This window comes from Condylura cristata, unplaced genomic scaffold (genome assembly GCF_000260355.1).
Source record: "Condylura cristata isolate star-nosed mole 26May11 unplaced genomic scaffold, ConCri1.0 scaffold00013, whole genome shotgun sequence".
In the NCBI taxonomy this organism is placed as follows: domain Eukaryota; kingdom Metazoa; phylum Chordata; class Mammalia; order Eulipotyphla; family Talpidae; genus Condylura; species Condylura cristata.
In genome coordinates, this window is record NW_004567114.1 from 19,114,995 (window position 1) to 19,128,913 (window position 13,919).

The 13,919-nt window shown below is 47.7% G+C and overlaps 2 long non-coding RNA genes across 2 annotated transcripts in view; one reads left to right on the forward strand and one right to left on the reverse strand.

The window, feature by feature from the left end:
* Nucleotides 1–2,015, reverse strand: part of LOC105853589 — a 4,869-nt gene extending 2,854 nt beyond the window's left edge. Inside the window, exons 1-2 of the long non-coding RNA XR_001145411.1 lie at nucleotides 1,977–2,015; nucleotides 1,254–1,437 (exon numbers count right to left, since the gene is read on the reverse strand). This is a non-coding gene — a long non-coding RNA (uncharacterized LOC105853589). The remainder of the gene's footprint in view (nucleotides 1–1,253; nucleotides 1,438–1,976) is intronic.
* LOC105853588 overlaps nucleotides 1–12,124 on the forward strand; it is a 23,890-nt gene extending 11,766 nt beyond the window's left edge. Inside the window, exon 3 of the long non-coding RNA XR_001145410.1 lies at nucleotides 12,061–12,124. This is a non-coding gene — a long non-coding RNA (uncharacterized LOC105853588). The remainder of the gene's footprint in view (nucleotides 1–12,060) is intronic.
* The last annotated feature ends 1,795 nt before the right edge of the window (nucleotides 12,125–13,919 follow it).

Genomic DNA, 13,919 nt, shown 5'->3' on the forward strand with positions numbered 1-13,919 from the left:
TGGGGGGAGGTGGGGAGGAATCACCAGAGACAGAGTGGGGAGTAGAACAAGCAGATAGACTGAGCTACACTGCTGAGGGAAGCAGTGAATGAGACAGGAGAGGTCTGCTGTGCCATGTAGGTCAGCTCCCTGCCCAGGGATGGAACTTGTGCAGCAGTGGCTGTGGACTGCTTCATAATGCAGCCTTTAACCCCTTGAGCCACCAGGGAGGCCCCTACCTGGTTTTGGATTGACCATTCATCTCTGCTGGCCATTGCTCTTCTTCATTCAGTAGTTGCTCTAAACTGTACGCTACGCATCTTTGGTTTCTCACAGCCTACTTTAAAATGACATTATAACAGTTTCACCCCTTACGCCAGCAGCTCCCCACATGAGAACGAGAAGGCTTCCCTTATTCTCTTGCCCTTTCTGGTCCTGTTGTATACATTGTGCTTCTTTCTGCATATATTTTAAATGCCACCGTATTCTGCTATTTTTTTTAAACTGTTACTTATCTTTCACATAAGTTTAAAAATGAAGAGAAATATCTTAACGTTGACCACATCCAGTATTTGTTTCTCTCCATTTCCTTCTTTGTGGCGATTTAAATTTCTGTCTTAGGTCATTTCCCTCAAGCCTTCACCCTTTCTTGTAATCCAAGTCAGCTGACAGTGCAGTCCCTCAGCTTCATCACTGAGTACAGTATTCTAATCTGACGGTCTTTTCTTTGTCTTTGTGAAAGATTTAATTCCATCATCTTCTACCTTGTATTATTTCTAATAAGAAATAGGAAATTTTTTAAAATATTTTCTTTCTTGTAGGTAACATTGCTTTCCTTTCTCTGGCTCCTTGAAAAAAACCTTCTTTCTCATCGGTTTTCAGCAATTTAAATATGTGCTTTGGTGTGCTTGTCATTTGTGTTTGGCACTAACTCACTTCTTGGATCTGTGACTTTGTATTTTTCATGAAATTTGAAAAATTTCAGCCATTTTTTCAACCTCCACAGGAGTCTAATTATATACATATATTAATCCAGCTGATATTGTGACAGGCTGGTGAAGGTCTGTTCCTTTTTTCAGCTGTTTTCCCTTCTCTGGTTCTCCTGCAGCTTCTCTGTAGGACCTCTCAGCCCTGCCAGGGAGCCCAAAGGCCCTTCGCTGGAACTCAGATCTCTATAAAAGCAGTCTATCCTTTCTATCTGATCTATTTCTGTCCTTGTAAAATAAAAAAGAATGCAAGGCATTGTCAACACCAGGATTCAGAGCAGTGCTTACCTCTGAGAAGGTCGGAGAAGGTGGTGGGAAGTACCAGGGAAAATTCAACTATTGACAAAATTTTCTTTCTTCAGTTGGTAGCGAGAACAGGGTTTTTTGGTGTGTGGCTTTGTTAAATCTTTTCGTCTGTTTTTAGTATGATGTAATCTGAAAAGTACAGACATGACTCTCTATATGCTAGAGTCTGAGAAGAGAATGAAAGAATTAAGATATGTGGGGTGCAGACAACCAACTGAGTCTAGAGTGTATCCCCCTGATAGTTTCTCCTGCTTTTGAAAGCTGCTTCTGTTACAGGACAGGGAGAGAGGGGCACCCCTGAAGCCCCAAACCTGCCTGTTCTAAGTGGGTTCTGCCATCTGCCGCATCAAGACAAAACATATAAAACTTTAATGAAAAGGGACTTTAATGCAGTGAGTATACAATACAGAAGACAAAGAATGTAATGTCTAACTCAAACACCTGAAGCTACCTATCCCCTCGTGGGCAAAAGTCCACCCAAAAGGGATTGGCCCAGAGCAAGGCCTGAAAGCCGCCATAAGACTAAAGCACCTTCTGGCCGGGACCCATGGAAAAGGGTCAGAAATGGCCAGACAAGTCTGGGAGGAAAAGAGCAAAATCAAAATCAATATAAACACTGCCATAGTCACCGCCCTACACAGGTATCTCACCCACATCTGCCTTAACTGTTACAGGGTCAGGAAACAAGCACGGTCTCTTCCTCACATGCTTGCTGCTCCATGTGGCTTCCTCAGGTCTCCTTCTTGTTCTCCATCCAGCTTCCTTCTTTTCTTCTACCCCACTCCTTCTCTTTTCTCCTTTTTCTCTGCTCAGCTCCACCCTCCTTCTGGGTGGGGCAGGGAATGTGGAACTTCCCCTTTTCCTAGGGACCACCCCACTACACTTCCTTGGTTCTCTGCCTCTTCTCTGTTTCCTGAGAGCTGAAGACACCCCTACCACGGAGGGACAGAGGGACAGTCTATGGCTGCCGAAGGATCATTTGCTGAGTCGGGTGCCTCTCAGCTGGAACTACCTACTTCTCGGTGTATGTTACTCCTGACTTCATTACCAGCATATTATTAGTGTGCAGGAAATATGGCTAGCGAGGGCCTTCACGCTCAGAGAGACAGCTTTCCCCACCTTCATTTCCTGTTTGGCTGAGCCGTACTTAACACTCTCAGCTCTGTTCACTGTCTCCTTTCGGATCTTTCTCTTCCAGCAGAAATCCTTCCTCCGTGTGCTGACTGAAAAGCCTATTGACTCCCCTCACCCAAGTCTGTAATAGTCACAGCTGATGTTTGTTGTTCTGTTGCCTATTAACACTTAGTCTTCACGACAGCATGACAATGTAGAAACTATTATGCTAGTTCTCACTTAACCTTCAGATGATTGCAGGTGAGGGTGACATCACTACTCGCTTGTGCATCACTTTACAGATGAGGAATCTGAAGTTCAAGAATTTGGCCAAGGTTACGCAAGCAGGAAGTGGCTCTGGTAAAGCTGCAGATAAGCTTTTCTCTTCCTAGATGGTGTGTTTTCAGTGGATGGTTGGAACTGCCCGGTCAACCCGCACAATAATGAGGAATAGTGAGTCACTGCTGCTTTAAGCCACTGGCTTTTGGAGTGGCTTGTTGCTCAGCAGTGTGTAGCTGAAACACACTGAAAGGCAGGTTACAGATGAGTGGTCTCACCATGAAGATATGTATGTACTGCTAAGTGAAAAGAAGCAAACTATAAAACAATGTGGACAACATGACTTCATTGTTGTTAAAGAAAAAAGGCAAAATGCAATCTGAGCCTGTCTGATTGATGCTGTGGCTAATGTGTGAGCAGCGGAAGGGTGAGTGTGATGCCAGCCGGGGGCTGATGAGTTCGGGTCCTATTGCCTGAGTGTTGACGAATAGAACCCAGAGAGAAAGAGGTGTGGTGCCTGGCATCCTTCCCTCTGCAGGGAGATATGGGGGTCACTGTGGAGACCGCAGGCCCAGAAACTGCTCTCCCCTCCCTCCCTCCTCTCCCCAGGTGGGTGAGGACGGCCAGTCCCAGGGAGGGCCAGCTACCAGCTACCTTATTTTCAGGGAGTGGTGAAAAATGAAAAGGAGTGGTTCTTTACTCAAAAGGCATGACAAAAGTCAAGGTAGCAGTTAGAGTTAGGCCAGCTGTGGGTAGGGGCCATGGGTGCCCTCAGGGCAGGACAGAGTACCCTGGCTTCTTCTCCACCACCTGCAAGAAGAGGGCACTAGATAGTCGCAGGAGTGGGATGTCTCTGAGGGGAGGCAGGGGCCTGAGGGGGGAGGGGGCGGTCCGCATCCTATTTCTCAGTGTCTATCAGATGGCTGTCCCAGCTGCTCCAAGATCTGGAGGAAGAGTCGGAGGAGGATGGGAAGGGTGGGGCAGGGGAGGAGGTCTACAGGGCTCCATGTGGCCAGGCCGGGGTGCGGGAGTTCCTGTGAGTCAAGTCAACCCTGAGAGGTACTGAAGGAATTTGGGCCTGAAAAGAGGGCTACTGTTGCCAGAGGCACTGTTTCCCCAGAAAACCCAAGTGCTTCTTGGAAGACTACGGTCACAGGCAGTCTTGGCCATGAGAAGAAAGCTGTCTGCTCTCTCTCCAGCTCTCATCCCTTAGTCCCACCTCAGTGTCAGTCCCTGGAACCTCAGAGATGAAAGCTCTCAGTGGGGGAGGGGGGAGGGGCCGGGCCAAGCTTTTCTTTGCCCCGGTGGAAAGGCAGGATCCCCTTGTATTGGTTAATGATGTTTAACTTTCTAATTGAACTAGACTAACCTGGATTTTTAATAATTGAAAGTGATCAGAGACTAGGATTCTGCCAGGAATATTGTTTGGGGCAGAAGAGATTTGACAGGCCTGGTTGAAAGCTGTGAGCAAAGACAAAGCAAAAGCATCTCCTGTTTGAATCCTGTCTTATCTAGGCTTTTCCACAGCCTGGCCCATGGGAATAGATGGGTGTGTGGAAGACAGCAGTGAGGTGCTGGAGTGTTGTTCTACTACACAAAGTGCCTTTAATGGAAGGAAACATGAGGTCCTCTGTCCAGTCTCTTGAGTCTCCAGCCCATCCAGAGCCTGGCCATTTACTGGCTGCCTCTTCCCAGGGGGGCCGCACCCTGTCAGCTCTGGAAAATGAGTTTCTTCTCAACTCCCAGACTGTAATGGCCATGAAGGCCCAGGATCATTCATTTCTGATCCCCACAACACAGGAATGAGTCCCCCAAAGCCTGTTACATGGAAACCCTACCTCAGAGCCAAAAAAGCCTCCATCCCCTGAGATAGGCAGGTTGGGGTAATTCAGGTGTATATATATATGGGAGGGGGGGTTGTGCCGGTGTGTGTGGCAGTCGGGGGGTGTCTGGGGATTGTGGGGGGAGGGTGTGGTGAGACGTATGTGTGTGGAGAGTGTGTGTGGGGTGTATATGGAGAGTGTGTGTGTGGGTGTGTGTAGGGTATATGTGGAATGTGTGTGTAGAGGGTGTGGGGGAGCTTGGGGTGTGTATGTGAGCTCATGTGCTTCCCCTCTCTGTCTCATACACTCTCTCTCTCCAGTCCTGCTCCCCTCCTTGGCTATTCCAGTGGGAATGAGTCAGCAAGAAGGCAGGCCTGCTTCCCACTCTGGCCATCCTGGCCCCTGGCCCCAGGCTTGGATCTCTGGGACCCACCACAAGCACAGGAGACCTCTCTGGGGGACAAGGGGACTTCACTAGCCTTGGTGCCCTTGAGCAGAGAAGCTGGACAGTCCCCTCCCATGCAGCACCACCCCTCCTTCGCCCCACTCCACGCTTCTCCCCCCAGAAGCTGACTTCTTTCACTGCACCCACAGGTCCAGGGTCAGGCCCAGGATCCAGTGTCAGCAAGCTTGTTTCATCTCCTCTCACCCAGGGAGGTCAGTGCTTTTGAGTGTTGTGTGAGTGCGAGAGGCCGAACCACAGGCGGGTCACTTCTGCCGGTGGTGCACACCCACACGGCTAACGGCCCAGGCAGGTGCTCACTGAGAACCGAGATAGCAGTGCCCAGAGCCAACGACCCTGTCACCCAGGAGCACACATGAAGTAAATCTTGTCGCACGTGCGTGATAGGATACTGGGCCCCTGGGGAGGTGAGCAGCCGCTGGGTAAGGCTGGGCAAAGGTGGCAGCTCAGAGGCAGGAAGACCCTCGGAGGCCAGCTCTGTGGGCAGCCTGGACAGCACTTGCACAAACAGAAAGTAGAGCAGAGTGTGGAGCAGTGTGCCGGGGCTACAGTGTGAGCACTCGCTCGGGTGCAAGGAACAGCTGGCGTGTCGGCCGTGCTCTCCAAACCTGGGCTGTGGGCCTGCTTCACACCCCTCTGTCTATCCCTATAACTACGGCCTTCCGGAAACGAGACAATGTTGCTTGAAAGTCATGACCGCTATGTAAAAGCAAGCGCTGCATCTGTCTGCCTTCACGGTACAGACTCAGCTGGAAGAGCGTAGCCCCTAGAGGAACTTGGACCAAGGGGTGTGTACATATGTGCCTGTGTGCACGTGCGTGGTTGGAGAGCTGGAGAGGGAGGAGCCGGGTCCTGGGAGGTCAGAGGGGGGGTAGCTGCCTAGGGAGTGTGGGGCAGAAAGGGCAGGGCGGGCTGGCGTGGTGCCCATGATGAGTCGCCTCCCCAGCCACAGGCCAGACATGTGGCTGACTGTTAACATTGGGTTTCAGGTTCAGGTTTCCTCCCCTGCTCCAGACTTGTCCCTGAAAAGCTGGCAGGGACAGCTACTGCTATGAACAGTCTCTTGCCCCAAATGCGTCTTCCTCTGCCATCAGGCAGTCTGCCTCCAACTCCACAGTTAGAATCCTACCCGGGATGGGAAACTCATGTCACAGAATTAGCATTGGTGAGGCGGCTCCAGTGCCCATATGAGCTTGTGGCCAAAGCCAACTGCCAGCGACTCTGGGGCTCAAATGGGATGACGGGGCGAGGTAGCTAAGGCGCAGGGCTGGTGTGAGGGTGAGGGAAGGCAGGGTTAGTGTGGACCCCTTGCCCACACCACAGGGCATCTGAGGGCTGGCCACCCCCTTCTTACACGAAGAGGTAGGGAGTGGGGAAGTATTGTAAAACCATGGAAGGAGAGAAAAAGTTGGGAAGGGGGGTCTCATCCCCCAAACCACACCTCCTAAGTAAGAGAGAAGGCCCAGGTCAGGATAATAACATTAAACCGCAGCCTGGAAACCTCTTTGTCAGACTCACCAAGGCAACCGTGGCTGTGTGCCCTGCTGTGTGGCAGCTGAGGTGCTGGGCCTCCCCCACACTCCTCCCACACCTCCACTTCAGCCACATTCCGCTCTGGAAAGGGAGTGTGAGGGGTGCTGGTGCAAAAGGGGGTTTGTCTCGGGTGGGGAGGGGCTGTTCTGGCTGGACTGACTGTGTTGGCAACTACAGCGGAATGCAAATGTCATTTATATGCAGAGAGGAAATTACCCCATATTGTCTCTGTATCACTCTTGCTTTGTGGTTTTATGGTTGTTGGATTGTTGTCCTGCTTAGTTGACGCCAAGGAGCCTGCCGGTTAGAGGCTTCCCCTGTAGGCAGATGGTAGTTCCTAGGCAAGCTGTGGTGGAGGATTTTCGGGGATGCCCTCAATCACCATTCTCTTTGTATCCCTTGGGAATTGGACCCACCAGTTTAGACAGTCCCATGGCCACCTTGAATAAAGACTCATTGCCTGACTTCTAAACATGCATCAGCTATGGTTATGTGACCAAGTTCAATCCAATGGGAAATAACTGGAAGTATCAGGTTGTTGGAAAAATCATGACGCATTTTTGCTTGAAAAACAGAAAAAATACATCATCACTTTTCCGACGGCTCAGTGGCATGAGTGATTTCCAGGTAGTGTCCTTGGGTGGAAACGGCATGTCTTCTTTCCTACTTCCTGCTGGGAAACACGACTTGAGGGCTGGAGCTTGAGCAATGACTTTGGAGCGTGATGTGGAAGCAGCATACTATTGAATGGTGGGGAAAGTACATGGTCGGAGCCTGAGTTCCGATGCAGGGGAGGACTCTGCCAGCCCAGAGTCCTTCCCCCTGAGGGTAAGGATCATACCCGAGTGCTAGGTTAGGTACTGAAAGGGCTTTGGTCCTTCTTAACACTGTACAACGCCATGTTACGTCTGGCCTGCCTGTCTCTGGGCTTCAGTGATATGAGAGCACCGTCTATGTCGACCTTATTCAAACCACCACACTGTGGGCTTCTTGTCTTTTCACAGCCAAACCAAATTCTAAATGAAACCTGTGCTGAGTTTCTTCTCTGCTTCCCTCAGCTGAGCTTTCCCCAATATAAGAAGGGCAAGAAGACCCCACTCAGTTTCTCTTAGATGCATCCTTAGAGGTGTGTAGAGTTATATGAACCAAAGACAGTATCTGGTTATCGAGTGACCTAAGAACCAGAAATAGAAAAACTAGGCATGGCCTCTTTCTGCTTGGGGTCCCAGAGGAATGGGCTGAGTCTAAGCCAAGAAGACTGTGCTAACTTTATTGTCCGAGGGCTATAAGCAACTGGAGGATAAAGCTCAGTACAGCATCCAGAACATAGTAGATGCTCATTAAATACTTGTTGACTGTCCTGTACTGAGGCATTTGCAGCAGAGACTAAACAAAGCACCAGGGGAGGTGCAGTGTGGTGGAGACAAAGAAAGAGATCCCCGAGGATATAGCACTGGGGGCCGGGGAAGGGGTGACAAAGCTGCAGTCACTGGGTCTGCAGCACCCTCCGCCCCCAGTAGAGCAGCATATTCTACCCAGTTCACCTGGGCAGCTCCTGCATTTTATTAACACAGGGTCCTTCTGGGCAGAGATGTTTTATAGCTAGAGAGTTAGGGTCATGTTCAGGGAAGTGTTTGCTCCTCCCAACCCTAAGGGCAAGGGTTGCACTCTTTCCAAAAAAAAAAAAGGTAGGTTCCAGAACTGCAATGTCTTGCCCATGACCACTCACTAAGGAGGGCCTCCCTGATGGCCTAGGGGTTAAGTCTCAGCACGATCACCACTATGGCCTGAGTTCGATCCCCGGCCAGGGAGCTGACCCACATGGCACAGCAGACCTCTTCTGTCCTGCCTGCTGCTCCCCTCAGAAGTGTATCTCAGTACACCTGCCAGGTCTGCTCCCTACTCTGTCTCTAGGGAATCCTCTCACCACCACCCCCACACACCTCGGGCCTGGACCCCAGTTCTTATGTGCATAAATAACTGAATAAAACCTTGAAAAGAAAAGAAGCATAAAAGCTGGGACTTGAACACAAGGGCTTCAGATCACAAATACCACCTTTGAACAGAGGATGCACTTGGGGCTCTCTGGCTCAGTAGCTCACTGCCCTGCTGAGACTCTGGGAATAGTACTGAAGCCCTGAAGTAAAGAGAAAGTGAGATAAGGCTGGGAAAGGGTGTCCAGTAACCTCTGAGCATCTCAGAGGCCTGTTGACAGATACATGATACACTGCAGGTATCCAAACAGCACATTGGTACAGATGGCACAATGCCCTTGTCTTAAGATGCTTTACTGCCATCTACTGGGAAAGTCTCACATTGGCCATACAAATCTGCGATGACTCTAGTGTGAAAATGATGCCCCTCTGGAACTGTAAAGTGCAGACATGAACAACCGTGCCTAGACTGTCTAGGAAGTGCTATTGCATCTCTTCTTCCCTATGAGAATGAAAAAAAGCGGGGTCCATGCCTCAGAGGCAACTCAAGTCCTTCCCACTTTCTTGCCTGGAGTCCCTGACACAGAGGGTCTGCAAAGGTCAGTCTCTCATGGATTTCCCACCCAGGACCCTGAGAGTCCATTCACCTTTCTTCCTACTCTGCACATGTCCAAGCCTTTGCTCTGGACCAAGTTCCGTGCTGAGCACTGTGGGTACAAGATGGGCGGAGCCCAGTCTCTGCCCTTCCTGAGCTCACAGTTCAAGGAAGGACAAACAGGACATTAAAACTCGGCATGTTGTGGTAGCCCAAGGACTATGTCAGCTGGACTTGGGAGCATGAAAATCTTTCCTAGAGAAGAGGACAGCTGTGTGAGGCCCGAAGGAAGAAACCAAGGCAGTCAGCTGGCAGAAGCTCGGTCTAGGCAGGTGTGACCACATGTTTGAAGACTCCGCCTGGGGCATCGCCCCGCATAATGGAAATCATGAGACCGGGGCTGGTTTCTGAGGCAGAAAGGGGCTGGAGTGTGATCTCACTCAATGCTCACAACCACTGATGAAGAATTACTCTAGCCACATTTTATGGCTTATCTTGAGGCTCAAAGAGGTTAACTAAGTTGTTCAAGGTCACATAGTGGGAAAGTGATGAGTCAGATGGAATCCAGGTCTTTGTGATTCTGGGAACTGGCTGCAGCACCCCTGAAGTTATGCGTAGGGTCAGGGGCAATGTATTCTTAGCCCCAAGGCCTCAGGTTCCCAGTGTTTCTGTTCCTGGGAGGTGGGCTTTCTGAAGTCTCCTTGTTTCTTTCTTGAGTCTGTAGGCTCTTAAAGACGTTTGAGAAATGTATTGGGCATTTTTCTTGAGCATCCTTTGTCTGGACCGAAGTATGTGATTCCACCCTGGATTGTTTGAATCCTCTACTACTTACTCTCTGTGAGGTCATGAACATTTCCTACACCTCCCGCTTCTCTCCTGTACGATGTGGACACCCTCCCCGGGCAGGCTGAGAGTGATGTGGAATAATGTGCTTGAAGTCCCTGACCTGGGTCCATCCCTCCTGCCTCCCCCAGGCAGCCAGCTGCTGACTTTCTGTGGTAGAGGACTCGACAGTCTTGGCTTGCTCCTGGTGCTGTCAGACACTGGTGCGGTTTCCTTCAGAGGGCTAAAATGCCAGGACCAATGGGCTCTACAGCAATGACAGAAATAAGGTGAACAAAATGCATTCTGGCCCCCACCATGAATCATGGGATCCGCTAGGGCACGGATGCTGCTCTCGAGCCTCTGACTGCCATCACTGGGGGAGGCCGAAAGGCAGGTGCTCTACCAGGCGAGGAACTAGAGTACAAGCCCTCACACGCCCCCCAACCCCCCACCACACTTCTGGGAGGGAAGTGGGGACAAACTTTCTGGGGGAGAGTTTGGCAGTTAGGGAGTCTTCTGACCCAGCCCCTCTCTTCTAGGAATTCAGCCAAGGAAATAATCATAGAGCCTCATAGAGTTGTTTGTGCTAGAACATTCATTGCAATGTTGCTAATAATAGTGAGAAATTGGAAATAATCTAAAGTTAGAGATGTATTCAATACACATTTTGGCAGGAGGCCAGGTGGCCCAAGCGGGAACAGAGACGTCCTGCTCGAGTCTACACCATGGTCTAGCATCACCTTCGTGAACAAATGCCTTTGACAAAGGAGGGCATCGACACTTCCATCAGAGATTGTTTGGGATGACAGTTTCATTGTTAATGAAGTTCCTTGTTGATGTTTAATGTTTATAGCATAAAAACAATACTTTCCTTGGCTTGCGGTAGCTAACTTGCTCCTGTATTCTGAGCCAACATGTTATTGTTAATAAATCAATGCTTGTTTTTGACTGATAATGGTGCAGGGGTGGATCCTCACTTTTCTAATAATTTCTTCCTTTCTTCAGATTCTTTATACTCTTTCCCATATTGGGTCAAATATGATTCACCGTGGATATTGTTACATATAATTTAAAGGTTTTCTTCCTCTTGAAATTGGGAGGTTGGTTGACATTTTGCTTTTAGCTTATCTTTTTAAGGCCTAAGGCGTACAGAATTACAAATAGGGTTCTTAAAAGACTCTGTGACCTAAATAGAATAAGAGTAACTAAGACTTCAATGCACATTTAAATGATTATTTTGTTTAGAGTTGCAAATGCTAATATCCCAGATAATTCCACAAAGATTCCATTTGTGGAATCCTTATTATTCTGTTTCAATTAGCATTTTAATGTCTTATTGTTACCTCAAAAGATATCTTCTAAAAGTATCTGACTGACCTGCTTTCTTAATATTTGTATTAGCTATCAATGTTTCTTTCTATATTTAAACACTTGAAAACTCACAATGACCATTACTGTATTTTGAAAGAATAGTGTGTATAATTATCATAAGTGATACAGCATTTTACTTTTGCAGTCATAATCATTTAATCTTTAATAGTCTTTGATAGTATTTGATAATCTTTGATAGAAATTTGACAAACAGAAAATAAGGGAAAATATTAGTTACAAATCATGTCTAGAAGGATATTGTTATTTGAAAGAAATTTTTAACAGTAAATTGGGTGATATGTCAAGAGTGTGTCATGAAGGTCATCAAGCTTCTTGGCTGCAAAGGCTATTTACACTGTGAGTCATGTTCCAGTTCTGGGACCCTAGAAATGACACTGAAGTCTGAACTTGCTATCTCTGTTTTAAAGATCAAGGCTGAAGATAAAGATGACAAGCATGTTCTAAATAGAAGCAAAGTCAAAACCAAGTTTTAGCGCACCCCACTAGGCCATGTGGGTGTCCCTTCTGTCAGGGGGACATACAAAGTGTCCACTAAAAATGATGTTAAGAAAATGTATCCATCACCATGGGAGGAGTATTTTACTGTTGCTGAATTTTAAACAGTGCTTATAAAACAGGAGGAAGATGTGAGCCTAAATTTTAATTAAGGGGGAAATTTTCAAATAGGTCAAAACTTTAAGATACATACAAAATATTAATGATGATTAGCTCTGGGTTTAGAATGAAAGGACTGCTACTTTATTTTCAGTTAATTTTTTTTTTTTTAGTATTTTCTTACAAAGCAAAATAATTTAAGTGCACCCTTTCTGTCTCCTCTTTCTCTTTCATCCAGGGCCAGATTTCAAGCCTGTTGAGTTGAGCAGATGGCTTGGGACACTGACCGCAGCTGCCTTCTGCTCTCACTGCCCCTGTTCATTAGAGATCAAGGCTTTGGCAGGTTGGAGCTGCCCTTCCTGGGCCTGATTATGGGAGGAGAAACGCTAAGAGAAAGGCCAGGGTCAGGAGGAGAGTGAGGAAGGGCAGGGAGGAGAGAGGCCTGCTTAATGTAATGAGGAACTGTAATCTCAGAGAGGCTGGGAGTGCCAGGAAAATCCTGTTTCTATCCCAAGACCTGAGCAAGGGGATGAATGCTTGAATATGTCTAAACTTTTGCATAGTAGAACTCCAAGATTTCCCCCCAAATCAGTTTTCCTCTTCTTCACAAGTTTTAGCTGGTTCCATAGTAACCTGTAACTATGCATGATCATGTGATCAAGTTCTGGCCAAAAAAGGAAGTGCCTGTGTCATGTGCAATTTCCAGGAAATGTCCTTGAAGAGAGAAACACAATTTGTTTTCCTCTTGTCTCCTTCTGGCTGGAATATGCACATGATGGCTGGAACAGGAGCAACCATTCTGATCCATGAGGCAACATGCTCAGGAAGATGGGGCAATAAGATAGAGCAGCAAGATAGAAAAGTCTGGTGTCCCCTGGACTGGCTCCTTTATATTTTACTTATGCAAGAAGGCGGTAAGCCTCGTCTTCATTTAAACTAGTGTTTTCTAGGAGTTTCTATCAAAGTCAGGGAATCTAGACTTATTTACAATAGTCATCACTTATACTGTCCTGTGGCCTTTACAGATGTTAACTTGTTTAATCTGTGTAACAGCCTTATGAGATGGGAACTGTAATTGACCACCTTTCACAAACCTATAACCGGAAGCACAGAAAGGTTGACTCACATACTCAGGGTCACACAGCAGACTGAAAACTGAACCTAGATATCTGAGCCAGGGCCTGGCCTCCGCTGACCCAGCTGAACTTTCTCCTTTGCCTCCTTTTCAGGTCCCCCAGATCCTTCCATCTTCTCCTGAAGTCCTTCTTATCTTAACTCTACTCCCCTTCCCATTCCACTCCCTGTCCCAGCAAAAAGTCCATTCTCTCTACATCTTGATTTGCAGATAAAAGTCAAAACAAACAAGCTACTTCATGCTAAGTTTAAGAGCTCAGCATTCAGCCATGTTACCTTTCCATAAGAAAAACAGGGTCTTTATTCCAAGTCAGTGTGAGGGTCGATGCATGAGAGACATGATCATCCCAGTTGCGACGGGCAGTCGTGTAGCCTTAGCAAATCTTATAATCACTCTGTGCCTCCATTTCCCCCCTCTGAAATAGGTAGAGTCAGACTTCATGAGGCAGAAGGATTGACAAAATAACCACTGCCGAGACACCTGGTCTCCCATCAACCTGGCATATAATGAATGTCAGAATCTTAAGTTGAAATCCCTTCATCTGTTGCTCCCTCTAGTGCATTTTTTAAAGGTCAGCTATTGAGATATGACATATACTGCAATGACCACCCTTTTGAGAAATCCAGTTCTATAAATTTTGTCAAACATATAATCATGCAAGTACCATCATGGTCAAATTCCAGATTTCCACACCCGAGGTAGTTTCCTCCTGTCCCTTCATCTCCCCACACTGTTTCTTGCTGATTTTAATATTTATTGAGCACTCTGTGTATGCCAGGCTCTTTGGCAGCTACAGAAACAAAGCTGATGGGGCAAGTCGCAGGTGTTGGTGCCTTACAGTCGATCAGATAGAAAGAGAAAAGCAAATAAACAAGCAAATAACCATACATGCAAACAAAATCATCCCCGAGGCAGTAAGTGCTGTGGGACAAGTAGGAGGGCTTGGGACTATTTCAGTAGAA